This window comes from Scardinius erythrophthalmus (genome assembly GCF_964197995.2).
Source record: "Scardinius erythrophthalmus genome assembly, chromosome: 15".
NCBI lineage: Eukaryota > Metazoa > Chordata > Actinopteri > Cypriniformes > Leuciscidae > Scardinius > Scardinius erythrophthalmus.
Window position 1 is genome coordinate 5,872,620 of NC_138235.1, and position 17,114 is coordinate 5,889,733.

The following is a 17,114-nucleotide window of genomic DNA, read 5'->3' on the forward strand; positions in this document are numbered from 1 at the left end:
TCCAGTGATGTTCTATTACTAAACCTTGAAGGGAAAAGATATCATCTATGGGGTCAAAGCCTGTTCCGCAATTGTATCTTATGAAACCTTTGCTGGAGGCATATATACCCCTCGAGTCCCAGCAAGTTTTCACAAAGGTGGTAGGACCCAGTGATCCATTGCACCACTTTGCATACCTTGTTTATTTGTGTAGCCTGCCATCCAGATAGTAAATATGCACTTGCTTTTTGCAATTCATCCATTGGGTTATTATGGAATCAAACTAATCAAGAGTTCTAGACTTTGACGGGTTCTTCTTATTTGCTTTCATGTTGCTTTTCTCATGATTGCTGTATGAGATTTTTATAGACAACTGTGCCTAGGGCCTTGAAGTTCTATGACACCACATGTAGCCACTTATATGTTTTCTTACTTGGCATATGTAACTCTTTAGGTATTTACAACGATTAAAGTGTAAATATTAATTGTAAGAAAAAGTTTATATTAGTTCAAGTTTGCTCTGTGTGGATGTATTGTTCTGTTCCAGTGATGTTCTATTACTAAACCTTGAAGGGAAAAGATATCACCTATGGGGTCAAAGCCTGTTCCCCAATGGTATCTGATGAAGCCTTTGCTGGAGGCATATATACCCCTCGAGTCCCAGCAAGTTTTCACCAAGGTGGTAGGACCCAGCGATCCATTGCACCACTTTGCATACCTTGTTTTTTTGTGTAGCCTGCCATCCAGATAGTAAATATGCACTTGCTTTTTGCAATTCATCCATTGGGTTATTATGGAATCAAACTAATCAAGAGTTCTAGACTTTGACGGGTTCTTCTTATTTGTTTTCATGTTGCTGTGCTCATGATTGCTGTATGAGATTTTTATAGACAACTGTGCCTAGGGCCTTGAAGTTCTATCACTCCACATGTAGCCACTTATATGTTTTCTTACTTGGCATATGTAACTCTTGAGGTATTTACAGCACCACTGGTCACTATATGATTAAAGTGAGAAAATTAATCTTAAGAAGAAGTTTATATTAGTTCAAGTTTGCTCTGTGTGGATGTATTGTTCTGTTCCAGTGATGTTCTATGACTAAACCTTGAAGGGAAAAGATATCACCTATGGGGTCAAAGCCTGTTCCCCAATGGTTTCTGCTGAAGCCTTTGCTGGAGGCATATATACCCCTCTGGTCCCAGCAAGTTTTCACCAAGGTGGTAGGACCCAGAGATCCATTGCACCACTTTGCATACCTTGTTTATTCCTTTAGCCTGCCATCCAGATAGTAAATATGCAATTGCTTTTTGCAATTCATCCATTGGGTTATTATGGAATCAAACTAATCAAGAGTTCTAGACTGTGACGGGTTCTTCTTATTTGTTTTCATGTTGCTGTATGAGATTTTTATAGACAACTATGCCTAGGGCCTTGAAGTTCTATCACTCCACATATAGCCACTTATATGTTTTCTTACTTGGCATATGTAACTCTTTAGGTATTTACAACGATTAAAGTGTGAAAATTAATTGTAAGAAAAAGTTTATATTAGTTCAAGTTTGCTCTGTGTTGATGTATTGTTCTGTTCCAGTGATGTTCTATGACTAAACCTTGAAGGGAAAAGATATCACCTATGGGGTCAAAGCCTGTTCCCCAATGGTATGTGCCGAAACCTTTGCTGGAAGCATATATACCCCTCGGGTCCCAGCAAGATTTCACAAAGGTGGTAGGACCGAGCGATCCATTGCATCACTTTGCATACCTTGTTTATTTGTGTAGCCTGCCTTCCAGATAGTAAATATGCACTTGCTTTTTGCAATTCATCCATTGGGTTATTATGGAATCAAACTAATCAAGAGTTCTAGACTTTGACGAGTTCTTCTTATTTGCTTTCATACTGCTGTTCTCATGATTGCTGTATGAGATTTTTATAGACAACTGTGCCTAGGGCCTTGAAGTTCTATGACACCACATCTAGCCACTTATATGTTTTCTTACTTGGCATATGTAACTCTTTAGGTATTTACAACGATTAAAGTGTAAAAATTAATTGTAAGAAAAAGTTTATATTAGTTCAAGTTTGCTCTGTGTGGATGTATTGTTCTGTTCCAGTGATGTTCTATTACTAAACCTTGAAGGGAAAAGATATAACCTATGGGGTCAAAGCCTGTTCCCCAATGGTATCTGCTGAAGCCTTTGCTGGAGGCATATATACCCCTCTGGTCCCAGCAAGTTTTCACCAAGGTGGTAGGACCCAGCGATCCATTGCACCACTTTGCATACCTTGTTTTTTTGTGTAGCCTGCCATCCAGATAGTAAATATGCACTTGCTTTTTGCAATTCATCCATTGGGTTATTATGGAATCAAACTAATCAAGAGTTCTAGACTTTGACGGGTTCTTCTTATTTGTTTTCATGTTGCTGTTCTCATGATTGCTGTATGAGATTTTTATAGACAACTGTGCCTAGGGCCTTGAAGTTCTATCACACCACATGTAGCCACTTATATGTTTTCTTACTTGGCATATGTAACTCTTTAGGTATTTACAGCACCACTGGTCACTATATGATTAAAGTGTAAAAATTAATCTTAAGAAGAAGTTTATATTAGTTCAAGTTTGCTCTGTGTGGATGTATTGTTCTGTTCCAGTGATGTTCTATTACTAAACCTTCAAGGGAAAAGATATCATCTATGGGGTCAAAGCCTGTTCCCCAATGGTATCTGATGAAGCCTTTGCTGGAGGCATATATACCCCTCGAGTCCCAGCAAGTTTTCACCAAGGTGGTAGGACCCAGCGATCCATTGCACCACTTTGCATACCTTGTTTATTGGTGTAGCCTGCCATCCAGATAGTAAATATGCACTTGCTTTGTGCAATTCATCCATTGGGTTATTATGGAATCAAACTAATCAAGAGTTCTAGACTTTGACGGGTTCTTCTTATTTGCTTTCATGTTGCTTTTCTCATGATTGCTGTATGAGATTTTTATAGACAACTGTGCCTAGGGCCTTGAAGTTCTATGACACCACATCTAGCCACTTATATGTTTTCTTACTTGGCATATGTAACTCTTTAGGTATTTACAACGATTAAAGTGTAAAAATTAATTGTAAGAAAAAGTTTATATTAGTTCAAGTTTGCTCTGTGTGGATGTATTGTTCTGTTCCAGTGATGTTCTATTACTAAACCTTGAAGGGAAAAGATATCACCTATGGGGTCAAAGCCTGTTCCCCAATGGTATCTGATGAAGCCTTTGCTGGAGGAATATATACCCCTCGAGTCCCAGCAAGTTTTCACCAAGGTGGTGGGACCCAGCGATCCATTGCACCACTTTGCATACCTTGTTTATTTCTTTAGCCTGCCATCCAGATAGTAAATATGCACTTGCTTTTTGCAATTCATCCATTGGGTTATTATGGAATCAAACTAATCAAGAGTTCTAGACTTTGACGGGTTCTTCTTATTTGCTTTCATGTTGCTTTTCACATGATTGCTGTATGAGATTTTTATAGACAACTATGCCTAAGGTCTTGAAGTTCTATCACACAACATGTAGCCACTTATATGTTTTCTTACTTCGCATATGTAACTCTGTAGGTATTTACAACACCATTGGTCACTATATGATAAAAGTGTGAAAATGAATCGTAAGAAGTTTACATTAGTTCAAGTTTGCTCTGTGTGGATGTATTGTTCTGTTTCAGTGATGTTCTATTACTAAACCTTGAAGGGAAAAGATATCACCTATGGGGTCAAAGCCTGTTCCCCAATGGTATCTGATGAAGTCTTTGCAAGAGACATGTATACCCCTCGGGTCCCAGCAAGTTTTCACCAAGGTGGTAGGACCCAGCGATCCAATTCGCCCCTTTGCATACCTTGTGTATTCGTGTAGTCTGCCCTCCAGATAATAAATATGCACTTGCTTTTTGCAATTCATCCATTGGGTTATTATGGAATCAAACTAATCAAGAGTTCTAGACTTTGACGAGTTCTTCTTATTTGCTTTCATATTACTGTTCTCATGATTGCTGTATGAGATTTGTATAGACAACTATGCCTAGGGCCTTGAAGTTCTATCACACCACATGTAGCCACTTATATGTTTTCTTACTTGGCATATGTAACTCTTTAGGTATTTACAACGATTAAAGTGTAAAAATTAATTGTAAGAAAAAGTTTATATCAGTTCAAGTTTGCTCTGTGTGGATGTATTGTTCTGTTCCAGTGATGTTCTATTACTAAACCTTGAAGGGAAAGGATATCACCTATGGGGTCAAAGCCTGTTCCCCAATGGTATCTGCTGAAGCCTTTGCTGGAGGCATATATACCCCTCGAGTCCCAGCAAGTTTTCACCAAGGTGGTAGGACCCAGCGATCCATTGCACCACTTTGCATACCTTGTTTATTCCTTTAGCCTGCCATCCAGATAGTAAATATGCACTTGCTTTTTGCAATTCATCCATTGGGTTATTATGGAATCAAAATAATCAAGAGTTCTAGACTTTGACAGGTTCTTCTTATTTGTTTTCATGTTGCTGTTCTCATGATTGCTGTATGAGATTTTTATAGACAACTGTGCCTAGGGCCTTGAAGTTCTATCACACCACATGTAGCCACTTATATGTTTTCTTACTTGGCATATGTAACTCTTTAGGTATTTACAGCACCACTGGTCACTATATGATTAAAGTGAGAAAATTAATCTTAAGAAGAAGTTTATATTAGTTCAAGTTTGCTCTGTGTGGATGTATTGTTCTGTTCCAGTGATGTTCTATGACTAAACCTTGAAAGGAAAAGATATCACCTATAGGGTCAAAGCCTGTTCCCCAATGGTTTCTGCTGAAGCCTTTGCTGGAAGCATATATACCCCTCTGGTCCCAGCAAGTTTTCACCAAGGTGGTAGGACCCAGCGATCCATTGCACCACTTTGCATACCTTGTTTATTCCTTTAGCCTGCCATCCAGATAGTAAATATGCACTTGCTTTTTGCAATTCATCCATTGGGTTATTATGGAATCAAACTAATCAAGAGTTCTAGACTTTGACGGGTTCTTCTTATTTGTTTTCATGTTGCTGTGCTCATGATTGCTGTATGAGATTTTTATAGACAACTATGCCTAGGGCCTTGAAGTTCTATCACACCACATGTAGCAATTTATATGTTTTCTTACTTGGCATATGTAACTCTTTAGGTATTTACAACACCACTGGTCACTATATGATTAAAGTGTGAAAATTAATCTTAAGAAGAAGTTTATATTAGTTCAAGTTTACTCTGTGTGGATGTATTGTTCTGTTCCAGTGATGTTCTATGACTAAACCTTGAAGGGAAAAGATATCACCTATGGGGTCAAAGCCTGTTCCCCAATGGTATGTGCCGAATCCTTTGCTGGAAGCATATATACCCCTCGGGTCCCAGCAAGATTTCACAAAGGTGGTAGGACCCAGCGATCCATTGCACCACTTTGCATACCTTGTTTATTCGTGTAGCCTGCCATCCAGATAGTAAATATGCACTTGCTTTTTGCAATTAATCCATTGGGTTATTATGGAATCAAACTAATCAAGAGTTCTAGACTTTGACGAGTTCTTCTTATTTGCTTTCATATTGCTGTTCTCATGATTGCTGTATGAGATTTTTATAGACAACTGTGCCTAGGGCCTTGAAGTTCTATCACACCACATGTAGCCACTTATATGTTTTCTTACTTGGCATATGTAACTCTTTAGGTATTTACAACGATTAAAGTGAGAAAATTAATCTTAAGAAGAAGTTTGTATTAGTTCAAGTTTGCTCTGTGTGGATGTATTGTTCTTTTCCAGTGATGTTCTATTACTAAACCTTGAAGGGAAAAGATATCACCTATGGGGTCAAAGCCTGTTCCCCAATGGTATCTGCTGAAGCCTTTGCTGGAGGCATATATACCCCTCGAGTCCCAGCAAGTTTTCACCAAGGTGGTAGGACCCAGCGATCCATTGCACCACTTTGCATACCTTGTTTATTCGTGTAGCCTGCCATCCAGATAGTAAATATGCACTTGCTTTTTGCAATTCATCCATTGGGTTATTATGGAATCAAACTAATCAAGAGTTCTAGACTTTGACAGGTTCTTCTTATTTGCTTTCATGTTGCTGTTCACATAATTGCTGTATGAGATTTTTATAGACAACTATGTCTAAGGTCTTGAAGTTCTATCACACAACATGTAGCCACTTATATGTTTTCTTACTTGGCATATGTAACTCTGTAGGTATTTACAACACCACTGGTCACTATATGATAAAAGTGTGAAAATTAATCGTAAGAAGTTTACATTAGTTCAAGTTTGCTCTGTGTGGTTGTAATGTTCTGTTCCAGTGATGTTCTATTACTAAACCTTGAAAGGAAAAGATATCACCTATGGGGTCAAAGCCTGTTCCCCAATGGTATCTGATGAAGCCTTTGCTGGAGGCATATATACCCCTCGAGTCCCAGCAAGTTTTCACCAAGGTGGTAGGACCCAGCGATCCATTGCATCACTTTGCATACCTTGTTTATTTGTGTAGCCTGCCATCCAGATAGTAAATATGCACTTGCTTTTTGCAATTCATCCATTGGGTTATTATGGAATCAAACTAATCAAGATTTCTAGACTTTGACGGGTTCTTCTTATTTGTTTTCATGTTGCTTTTCTCATGATTGCTGTATGAGATTTTTATAGACAACTATGCCTAGGGCCTTAAAGTTCTATCACTCCACATATAGCCACTTATATGTTTTCTTACTTGGCATATGTAACTCTTTAGGTATTTACAGCACCACTGGTCACTATATGATTAAAGTGTGAAAATTAATCTTAAGAAGAAGTTTATATTAGTTCAATTTTGCTCTGTGTGGATGTATTGTTCTGTTCCAGTGATGTTCTATTACTAAACCTTGAAGGGAAAAGATATCACCTATGGGGTCAAAGCCTGTTCCCCAATGGTATGTGCCGAAACCTTTGCTGGAAGCATATATACCCCTCGGGTCCCAGCAAGATTTCACAAAGGTGGTAGGACCGAGCGATCCATTGCATCACTTTGCATACCTTGTTTATTCGTGTAGCCTGCCTTCCAGATAGTAAATATGCACTTGCTTTTTGCAATTCATCCATTGGGTTATTATGGAATCAAACTAATCAAGAGTTCTAGACTTTGACGGGTTCTTCTTATTTGTTTTCATGTTGCTTTTCTCATGATTGCTGTATGAGATTTTTATAGACAACTGTGCCTAGGGCCTTGAAGTTCTATCACACCACATGTAGCCACTTATATGTTTTCTTACTTGGCATATGTAACTCTTTAGGTATTTACAACGATTAAAGTGTAAAAATTAATTGTAAGAAAAAGTGTATATTAGTTCAAGTTTGCTCTGTGTGGATGTATTGTTCTGTTCCAGTGATGTTCTATTACTAAACCTTGAAGGGAAAAGATATCACCTATGGGGTCAAAGCCTGTTCCCCAATGGTATCTGATGAAGCCTTTGCTGGAGGCATATATACCCCTCGAGTCCCAGCAAGTTTTCACCAAGGTGGTAGGACCCAGCGATCCATTGCACCACTTTGCATACCTTGTTTTTTTGTGTAGCCTGCCATCCAGATAGTAAATATGCACTTGCTTTTTGCAATTCATCCATTGGGTTATTATGGAATCAAACTAATCAAGAGTTCTAGACTTTGACGGGTTCTTCTTATTTGTTTTCATGTTGCTTTTCTCATGATTGCTGTATGAGATTTTTATAGACAACTGTGCCTAGGGCCTTGAAGTTCTATCACACCACATGTAGCCACTTATATGTTTTCTTACTTGGCATATGTAACTCTTTAGGTATTTACAGCACCACTGGTCACTATATGATTAAAGTGAGAAAATTAATCTTAAGAAGAAGTTTATATTAGTTCAAGTTTGCTCTGTGTGGATGTATTGTTCTGTTCCAGTGATGTTCTATGACTAAACCTTGAAAGGAAAAGATATCACCTATGGGGTCAAAGCCTGCTCCCCAATGGTTTCTGCTGAAGCCTTTGCTGGAGGCATATATACCCCTCTGGTCCCAGCAAGTTTTCACCAAGGTGGTAGGACCCAGCGATCCATTGCACCACTTTGCATACCTTGTTTATTCCTTTAACCTGCCATCCAGATAGTAAATATGCACTTGCTTTTTGCAATTCATCCATTGGTTTATTATGGAATCAAACTAATCAAGAGTTCTAGACTTTGACGGGTTCTTCTTATTTGTTTTCATGTTGCTGTATGAGATTTTTATAGACAACTATGCCTAGGGCCTTGAAGTTCTATCACTCCACATATAGCCACTTATATGTTTTCTTACTTGGCATATGTAACTCTGTAGGTATTTACAACGATTAAAGTGTGAAAATTAATTGTAAGAAAAAGTTTATATTAGTTCAAGTTTGCTCTGTGTGGATGTATTGTTCTGTTCCAGTGATGTTCTATTACTAAACCTTGAAGGGAAAAGATATCACCTATGGGGTCAAAGCCTGTTCCCCAATGGAATCTGATAAAGCCTTTGCTGGAGGCATATATACCCCTCAAGTCCCAGCAAGTTTTCACCAAGGTGGTAGGACCCAGCGATCCATTGCACCACTTTGCATACCTTGTTTATTTGTGTAGCCTGCCATCCAGATAGTAAATATGCACTTGCTTTTTGCAATTCATCCATTGGGTTATTATGGAATCAAACTAATCAAGAGTTCTAGACTTTGACGGGTTCTTATTTGTTTTCATGTTGCTGTTCTCATGATTGCTGTATGAGATTTTTATAGACAACTATGCCTAGGGCCTTGAAGTTCTATCACTCCACATATAGCCACTTATATGTTTTCTTACTTGGCATATGTAACTCTTTAGGTATTTACAGCACCACTGGTCACTATATGATTAAAGTGTAAAAATTAATCTTAAGAAGAAGTTTATATTAGTTCAAGTTTGCTCTGTGTGGATGTATTGTTCTGTTCCAGTGATGTTCTATTACTAAACCTTGAAGGGAAAAGATATCATCTATGGGGTCAAAGCCTGTTCCCCAATGGTATCTGATGAAGCCTTTGCTGGAGGCATATATACCCCTCGAGTCCCAGCAAGTTTTCACCAAGGTGGTAGGACTCAGCGATCCATTGCACCACTTTGCATCCCTTGTTTATTCGTGTAGCCTGCCATCCAGATAGTAAATATGCACTTGATTTTTGCAATTCATCCATTGGGTTATTATGGAATCAAACTAATCAAGAGTTCTAGACTTTGACGGGTTCTTCTTATTTGCTTTCATGTTGCTGTTCACATAATTGCTGTATGAGATTTTTATAGACAACTATGCCTAAGGTCTTGAAGTTCTATCACACCACATGTAGCCACTTATATGTTTTCTTACTTGGCATATGTAACTCTGTAGGTATTTACAACACCACTGGTCACTATATGATAAAAGTGTGAAAATTAATCGTAAGAAGTTTACATTAGTTCAAGTTTGCTCTGTGTGGTTGTAATGTTCTGTTCCAGTGATGTTCTATTACTAAACCTTGAAAGGAAAAGATATCACCTATGGGGTCAAAGCCTGTTCCCCAATGGTATCTGATGAAGCCTTTGCTGGAGGCATATATACCCCTCGAGTCCCAGCAAGTTTTCACCAAGGTGGTAGGACCCAGCGATCCATTGCATCACTTTGCATACCTTGTTTATTTGTGTAGCCTGCCATCCAGATAGTAAATATGCACTTGCTTTTTGCAATTCATCCATTGGGTTATTATGGAATCAAACTAATCAAGAGTTCTAGACTTTGACGGGTTCTTCTTATTTGTTTTCATGTTGCTTTTCTCATGATTGCTGTATGAGATTTTTATAGACAACTATGCCTAGGGCCTTGAAGTTCTATCACTCCACATATAGCCACTTATATGTTTTCTTACTTGGCATATGTAACTCTTTAGGTATTTACAGCACCACTGGTCACTATATGATTAAAGTGTGAAAATTAATCTTAAGAAGAAGTTTATATTAGTTCAATTTTGCTCTGTGTGGATGTATTGTTCTGTTCCAGTGATGTTCTATTACTAAACCTTGAAGGGAAAAGATATCACCTATGGGGTCAAAGCCTGTTCCCCAATGGTATGTGCCGAATCCTTTGCTGGAAGCATATATACCCCTCGGGTCCCAGCAAGATTTCACAAAGGTGGTAGGACCCAGCGATCCATTGCACCACTTTGCATAACTTGTTTATTCGTGTAGCCTGCCTTCCAGATAGTAAATATGCACTTGCTTTTTGCAATTCATCCATTGGGTTATTATGGAATCAAACTAATCAAGAGTTCTAGACTTTGACGAGATCTTCTTATTTGCTTTCATATTGCTGTTCTCATGATTGCTGTATGAGATTTTTATAGACAACTGTGCCTAGGGCCTTGAAGTTCTATCACACCACATCTAGCCACTTATATGTTTTCTTACTTGGCATATGTAACTCTTTAGGTATTTACAACGATTAAAGTGTAAAAATTAATTGTAAGAAAAAGTTTATATTAGTTCAAGTTTGCTCTGTGTGGATGTATTGTTCTGTTCCAGTGATGTTCTATTACTAAACCTTGAAGGGAAAAGATATCACCTATGGGGTCAAAGCCTGTTCCCCAATGGTATCTGATGAACCCTTTGCTGGAGGCATATATACCCCTCGAGTCCCAGCAAGTTTTCACCAAGGTGGTAGGACCCAGCGATCCATTGCACCACTTTGCATACCTTGTTTTTTTGTGTAGCCTGCCATCCAGATAGTAAATATGCACTTGCTTTTTGCAATTCATCCATTGGGTTATTATGGAATCAAACTAATCAAGAGTTCTAGACTTTGACGGGTTCTTCTTATTTGTTTTCATGTTGCTGTTCTCATGATTGCTGTATGAGATTTTTATAGACAACTGTGCCTAGGGCTTTGAAGTTCTATCACACCACATGTAGCCACTTATATGTTTTCTTACTTGGCATATGTAACTCTTTAGGTATTTACAGCACCACTGGTCACTATATGATTAAAGTGAGAAAATTAATCTTAAGAAGAAGTTTATATTAGTTCAAGTTTGCTCTGTGTGGATGTATTGTTCTGTTCCAGTGATGTTCTATGACTAAACCTTGAAAGGAAAAGATATCACCTATGGGGTCAAAGCCTGTTCCCCAATGGTTTCTGCTGAAGCCTTTGCTGGAGGCATATATACCCCTCTGGTCCCAGCAAGTTTTCACCAAGGTGGTAGGACCCAGCGATCCATTGCACCACTTTGCATACCTTGTTTATTCGTGTAGCCTGCCATCCAGATAGTAAATATGAACTTGCTTTTTGCAATTCATCCATTGGGTTATTATGGAATCAAACTAATCAAGAGATCTAGACTTTGACGGGTTCTTCTTATTTGTTTTCATGTTCCTGTTCTCATGATTGCTGTATGAGATTTTTATAGACAACTATGCCTAGGGCCTTGAAGTTCTATCACTCCACATGTAGCCACTTATATGTTTTCTTACTTGGCATATGTAACTCTTTATGTATTTACAGCACCACTGGTCACTATATGATTAAAGTGAGAAAATTAATCTTAAGAAGAAGTTTATATTAGTTCAAGTTTGCTCTGTGTGGATGTATTGTTCTGTTCCAGTGATGTTCTATGACTAAACCTTGAAAGGAAAAGATATCACCTATGGGGTCAAAGCCTGTTCCCCAATGGTTTCTGCTGAAGCCTTTGCTGGAGGCATATATACCCCTCTGGTCCCAGCAAGTTTTCACCAAGGTGGTAGGACCCAGAGATCCATTGCACCACTTTGCATACCTTGTTTATTCCTTTAGCCTGCCATCCAGATAGTAAATATGCACTTGCTTTTTGCAATTCATCCATTGGGTTATTATGGAATCAAACTAATCAAGAGTTCTCTTACGAGAGTTTCTCTCGTACTTGCGTAATATCTTACGCTAGGGGAAAACCTCTTTTCCTCGAGATACTGAAGCCAAAAAATTATCCTTAATTTTGCAATAATGTAAAACGCATTGCAGCAGCATGCAGACATGGGCGAGACAGCTCGCGCGCCTATTGGCTGCTCTGCGGCAACTGCACCAGCCTATCGAGAGAGGCCCCTCATGACGTCAGAACCAATGAGGGCGCTTCGCGCCCAATACGTCATGTCCCGCCAAAAGAGGGTGGGGCTCAGCTATAAATATAGCCTCGAAGGGCTGGTTTGACCAGTTTTTTATCTCTTCAGCGAATCTCACGCATCGCTGGATCCCGAGAGGAAGAAGCCGCGCCGTCTGATAGAAGCACTGAGCGTGATTAGCGCCACATCTGAAGCTGCTGGACGACAACTTGCCGCCTTCAGTCGCCGTTCCTGCGCACGCTTTCCGTCGTACATATCCTTTCTCTGCTACTGTGTTTTGTGTATGTGTGTGTTGTTCGCCGCCGCAACACACACTCCCTTTGCACTAAAAGAGCCGGGCGTCTTTATCAAGACACCCCTTTTTCCTGGTAAGGATCACGCAGCTCTCGCGCTCGCTGACGGCGCTGCCCTCAGCGAGCTAATGCCTACGGTGACTCTGAGGACTCGCCTGGCATCCTTCTCCGAGACTGCACCTCCGCAACCTCCCCCACCCCGCAAAGCTCGCCGGTGCGCCCGCCTGCTTCACCTGCTTCGCTAAATCTCTCTTCCTGATGGACAGTGGCCGCCGCGTGCCGCCGCTTCCGTCGTGGATGTAGACCAAGAAGCCGCGTCTGTGGGGGATGATATCTGTTCTCCCTCTGTTCGAGCCGCGCAAACTGCGCCGTTCACAGGGGATGTCAGGAGCGGACGATCACGGGGCTAGCTTTCTTTCTCCCTCTGTTCGAGCCGCGCAAACTGCGCCGTTCACAAGGGAGACCGGAAGCGTACGGTCACAGGGTTAGTTTTTTCTTTACGTTATAAGAAAAGCGCCCCATTCATAATATGCCGTCAATGCTTCGCTCTGTCAGTTCCCTTAAAAGGCGACTGCAGATGTGTATTTTGCAGCCAACGAGCGCGTTGTACAACCCGCTCGCCTGCACCCATTCAAGCATGTTGATGCTGTCTTATATGGTCGTGCTAACTGAAAGTATGTGTATTCTCCCCCTGTGGCTCAGTGGCAGAATCTTAGGCTTTCGCACGAGACAACCGTGTTCGAATCCCGGGTCTGCCGACACATAAAATTATGCCGTCAGTGCTTCGCTCTGTCAGTTCCCTTAAAAGGCGACTGCAGATGTGTATTTTGCAGCCAACGAGCGCGTTGTACAACCCGCTCGCCTGCACCTATTCAAGCATGTTGACGCTGTCTTATATGGTCGTGCTAACTGAAAGTATGTGTATTCTCCCCCTGTGGCTCAGTGGCAGAATCTTAGGCTTTCGCAAGAGAGAACCGTGTTCGAATCCCGGGTCTGCCGACACATAAAATTATGCCGTCAGTGCTTCGCTCTGTCAGCTCCCTTAAAAGGCGACTGCAGATGTGTATTTTGCAGCCAACGAGCGCGTTGTACAACCCGCTCGCCTGCACCCATTCAAGCATGTTGACGCTGTCTTATATGGTCGTGCTAACTGAAAGCATGTGTATTCTCCCCCTGTGGCTCAGTGGCAAAATCTTAGGCTTTCACACGAGAGACCCGTGTTCGAATCCCAGGTCTACTAGAACATAAATTATGCCATCAATGCTTTCGTTCTGTCAGTTCCCTTAAAGGCGACTGCAGATGTGTATTTTGCAGCCAACAAGCGCATTGTACTACCCGCTCGCCTGCACCCAAACACTGTTTCTATGGCAACACAAAGGATTCCTAGCCGCTGCGGCCGGACTCCCACCAAAACTTCTCGCTCGCTCAGTTCCAGTAATTGTGACTGTTCCAGCGTATTCTGCAGTAAACAAGTCGGCAACACAGCCCGCTTGCCTGCACACAAACGCCGTTTTTACGACGACCCAGATAAATCCCATAAAGAGTGTATTTTCTGGTATTCCGGCCACGGCCGATGGTGTTAGGAGTGTAGTAAAAATGCCCACTGCCCAGTGCCCATTCCTACACACAAACACGGCCCGCCACACACGGCCCGCACAAATAAAATCGACTCATGTCGATTGTGCACCAAATGTAGTGATTGTGCTTACGTCCCAGTGCCCGCAAACACTACACACTACATGTCTCACGGTTTCTGTAAAAACGAAACCAACGCACATACAGTCTGCACAAACAGACGGTGTTCTCAGCGTTTTGCATGGGCCCGATGTCCCGCGCCCTCAGACATTCGCTCACAGACATAATAAACCCCACGGGGTTCGCCCCGCTCGCTCTCTCTCAGCACACCGCTGTAGGAGAACTGAGCGCGGGCAGGCTGCCCGCTCTGATCAGCGCACCCCCAGTCTCACACGCTGCAAGCGTGGCGCTCATGTTACAGCACACCGGTGCTCTCCGCTCGCCACTCGCAACCAGAGCCCAGATATCATTCTACTCTTAGCCACTCACGCGAAAGCGTGGGCAGAGCTTCCCAGGGTATCAAAGTGGGTGCTGAACACTATAGAAAGAGGCTATTCGCTACAGTTCGGTCGACGCCCGCAATGCCAAGCGGCGCGAATCGAAACTACGGTGAAAGAGGAAGTAGCACACCTACTTTGAGCCGAAATAGCGAAGTTACTGAGCAAAGGGGCTATAGAACCCTTATCACAGGCTCAGAGCGAAGGGGGCATGTACAGCAGATATTTTCTGGTACCCAAAAAAGGCGGGGGTCTCAGACCCATTCTAGATCTAAGACGGCTAAACAAAGCACTTCTGAAAAGACGGTTCAGAATGCTCACGACCAGGAAAATCCTCTCGCAAATTTGCCAAGGGGACTGGTTCATGTCGATAGATCTGAAAGACGCTTATTTTCAAATACAAATAGCGTCACGTCACAGGCGATTTTTGAGATTCGCCTTCGAGGGCCAGGCATATCAGTACACAGTCCTGCCGTTTGGCCTATCCCTGGCACCACGATGTGCATGGATGCAGCGCTCGTACCCCTCAAACTCCGAGGCATACGAGTGCTGAATTATTTGGACGATTGGCTGGTTCTAGCTCGATCACAGTCAGAGCTCATAGAACACAGGACCATATTACTCGACCACCTCGAGAATTTGGGTCTCAGAGTCAATTGGGCGAAGAGTTCGCTGTCTCCCAGTCAGAAAATATCCTTTCTGGGTACAGAACTGGACTCGCTGTCTATGACAGCGCAACTGTCACCGCAGCGCAGGCTGAGTATTCGGCGCATGTCAGAAACCTTTCGCCACGGCACTTTAGTCCCGCTCAAAAGGTTTCAGAAAATGCTGGGTCTCATGGCTTCAGCATCTTCAGTGCTTCAGCTGGGTCTGCTTCGCGTGCGCCCGCTGCAGTACTGGTTAAAACCACACGTTCCGCGCAGAGCGTGGACATCCGGTCTCTTGCGCCTCAAGGTCGATAAGAAATGCATCGCAGCTCTGAAACCTTGGACAGTGACCGATTGGTACCGGTCAGGTGTAAGCCTGGGGACTTCCTCGAGTGTGAAGGTGGTGTCTACGGATGCCTCAACCTCGAGATGGGGAGCGCTGCTAGAAGGCAGACCGTTCTTCGGCCTGTGGTCAGAACGGGAGAAGCTTCTACACATAAACTGTCTGGAAATGATGGCAGTCGACAACGCGCTGAGGCGTTTTTGTCCCCATATAAAAGGACACCACGTCCTGGTCCGTTCGGACAACATGTCAGTGGTGGCTTATATAAATCACCAAGGAGGTATCAGATCCAGAGCCCTTCACAGGCTGACGGAACGCCTCCTGGTCTGGGCTCAGCACAATCTGCGCTCGCTCAGAGCAGCGCAAGTGCCCGGCCACCTGAATGTGAAACCAGACAGACTGTCCAGGAACAATCTTCCGGCAGGAGAATGGTCTTTACACCCGCAGACAGTCAAACTGCTGTGGAGGACATTTGGCATAGCGAAAATAGACCTATTTGCGTCTCAAGAGAACGCTCACTGTCAGGAATTTCTCTCCAAGAGCAGGGATGCGCTGGCCCGCGTCTGGCCCCGCTGCCCGCTCTATGCGTTTCCCCCTGTCACGCTTCTGCCCCAGGTGTTAGAGCGAATCAGGGAAAGCGGATGCTCAGTGCTACTCGTCGCCCCATTATGGACGAACCAAGCCTGGTTTCCAGTCCTGATGCAGCTGACGAGTACCGCCCCGTGGCCGATACCAGTGAGGAGGGATCTCCTCTCGCAGGCGAACGGCTCGATCTGGCATCCTTGCTCGGAGCTTTGGTCCCTACACGTGTGGGCCATCAACGGGTACCCGTTAACCTCCCAGCGGGAGTGTTAAACACGATCACGCAGGCTAGAGCTCCATCTATGAGACGACTCTATTCCTCAAAATGGTCTGTGTTCACTAGCTGGTATACAGCGCGTGGCACTTCACCCTCACACTGTGGGGTGTCGGAGGTTCTTTCCTTTTTACAAGAGCTTCTGGATAAGGGCAGAGCCCCATCCACGCTCAAAGTTTATGTGGCGGCCATAGCAGCGTTCGCTGAACCAGCGATTGGCCAGTCATTAGGAAGGAACGTTCTGGTCATTCGCTTCCTTAGAGGAGCTAAGAGGCTGAATCCTCCCAGACCTCCCTCGGTTCCCGTTTGGGACCTTTCCACGGTTCTGGATGACATGAAAGGTGCCCCATTCGAGCCAATACAATCAATAGACCTAAAACACTTGTCTCTCAAAACAGTGTTTCTTCTGGCTCTCGCTTCAGTGAAGCGCATAGGGGACTTGCAAGCTGTAATGTCAGGTCACGAGACTCCACCTGAGAGCGACATTTCATTCACTTCAACCACACCTCTAACTCGACGTCAGCGCAGAAAGGGTCACAATAAGAAACCTGTAGCTGCAGATGCACTCTCTGGGTTGCTAAAGCATATGACAGTCTAAAAATAATGTTGCAAATAAAGAGTTCATTGTCCATCTCTGCCTCTCACAAGTCACATGAGAGAGCAGTGACAAGGGTCGTTGTCCACACATACAAAGGAACTATTGTATCTTCGGAGGAACAGCCACTGACTGGACAGTCAGGGTACAGAAATAGACTACACTAGCTGGG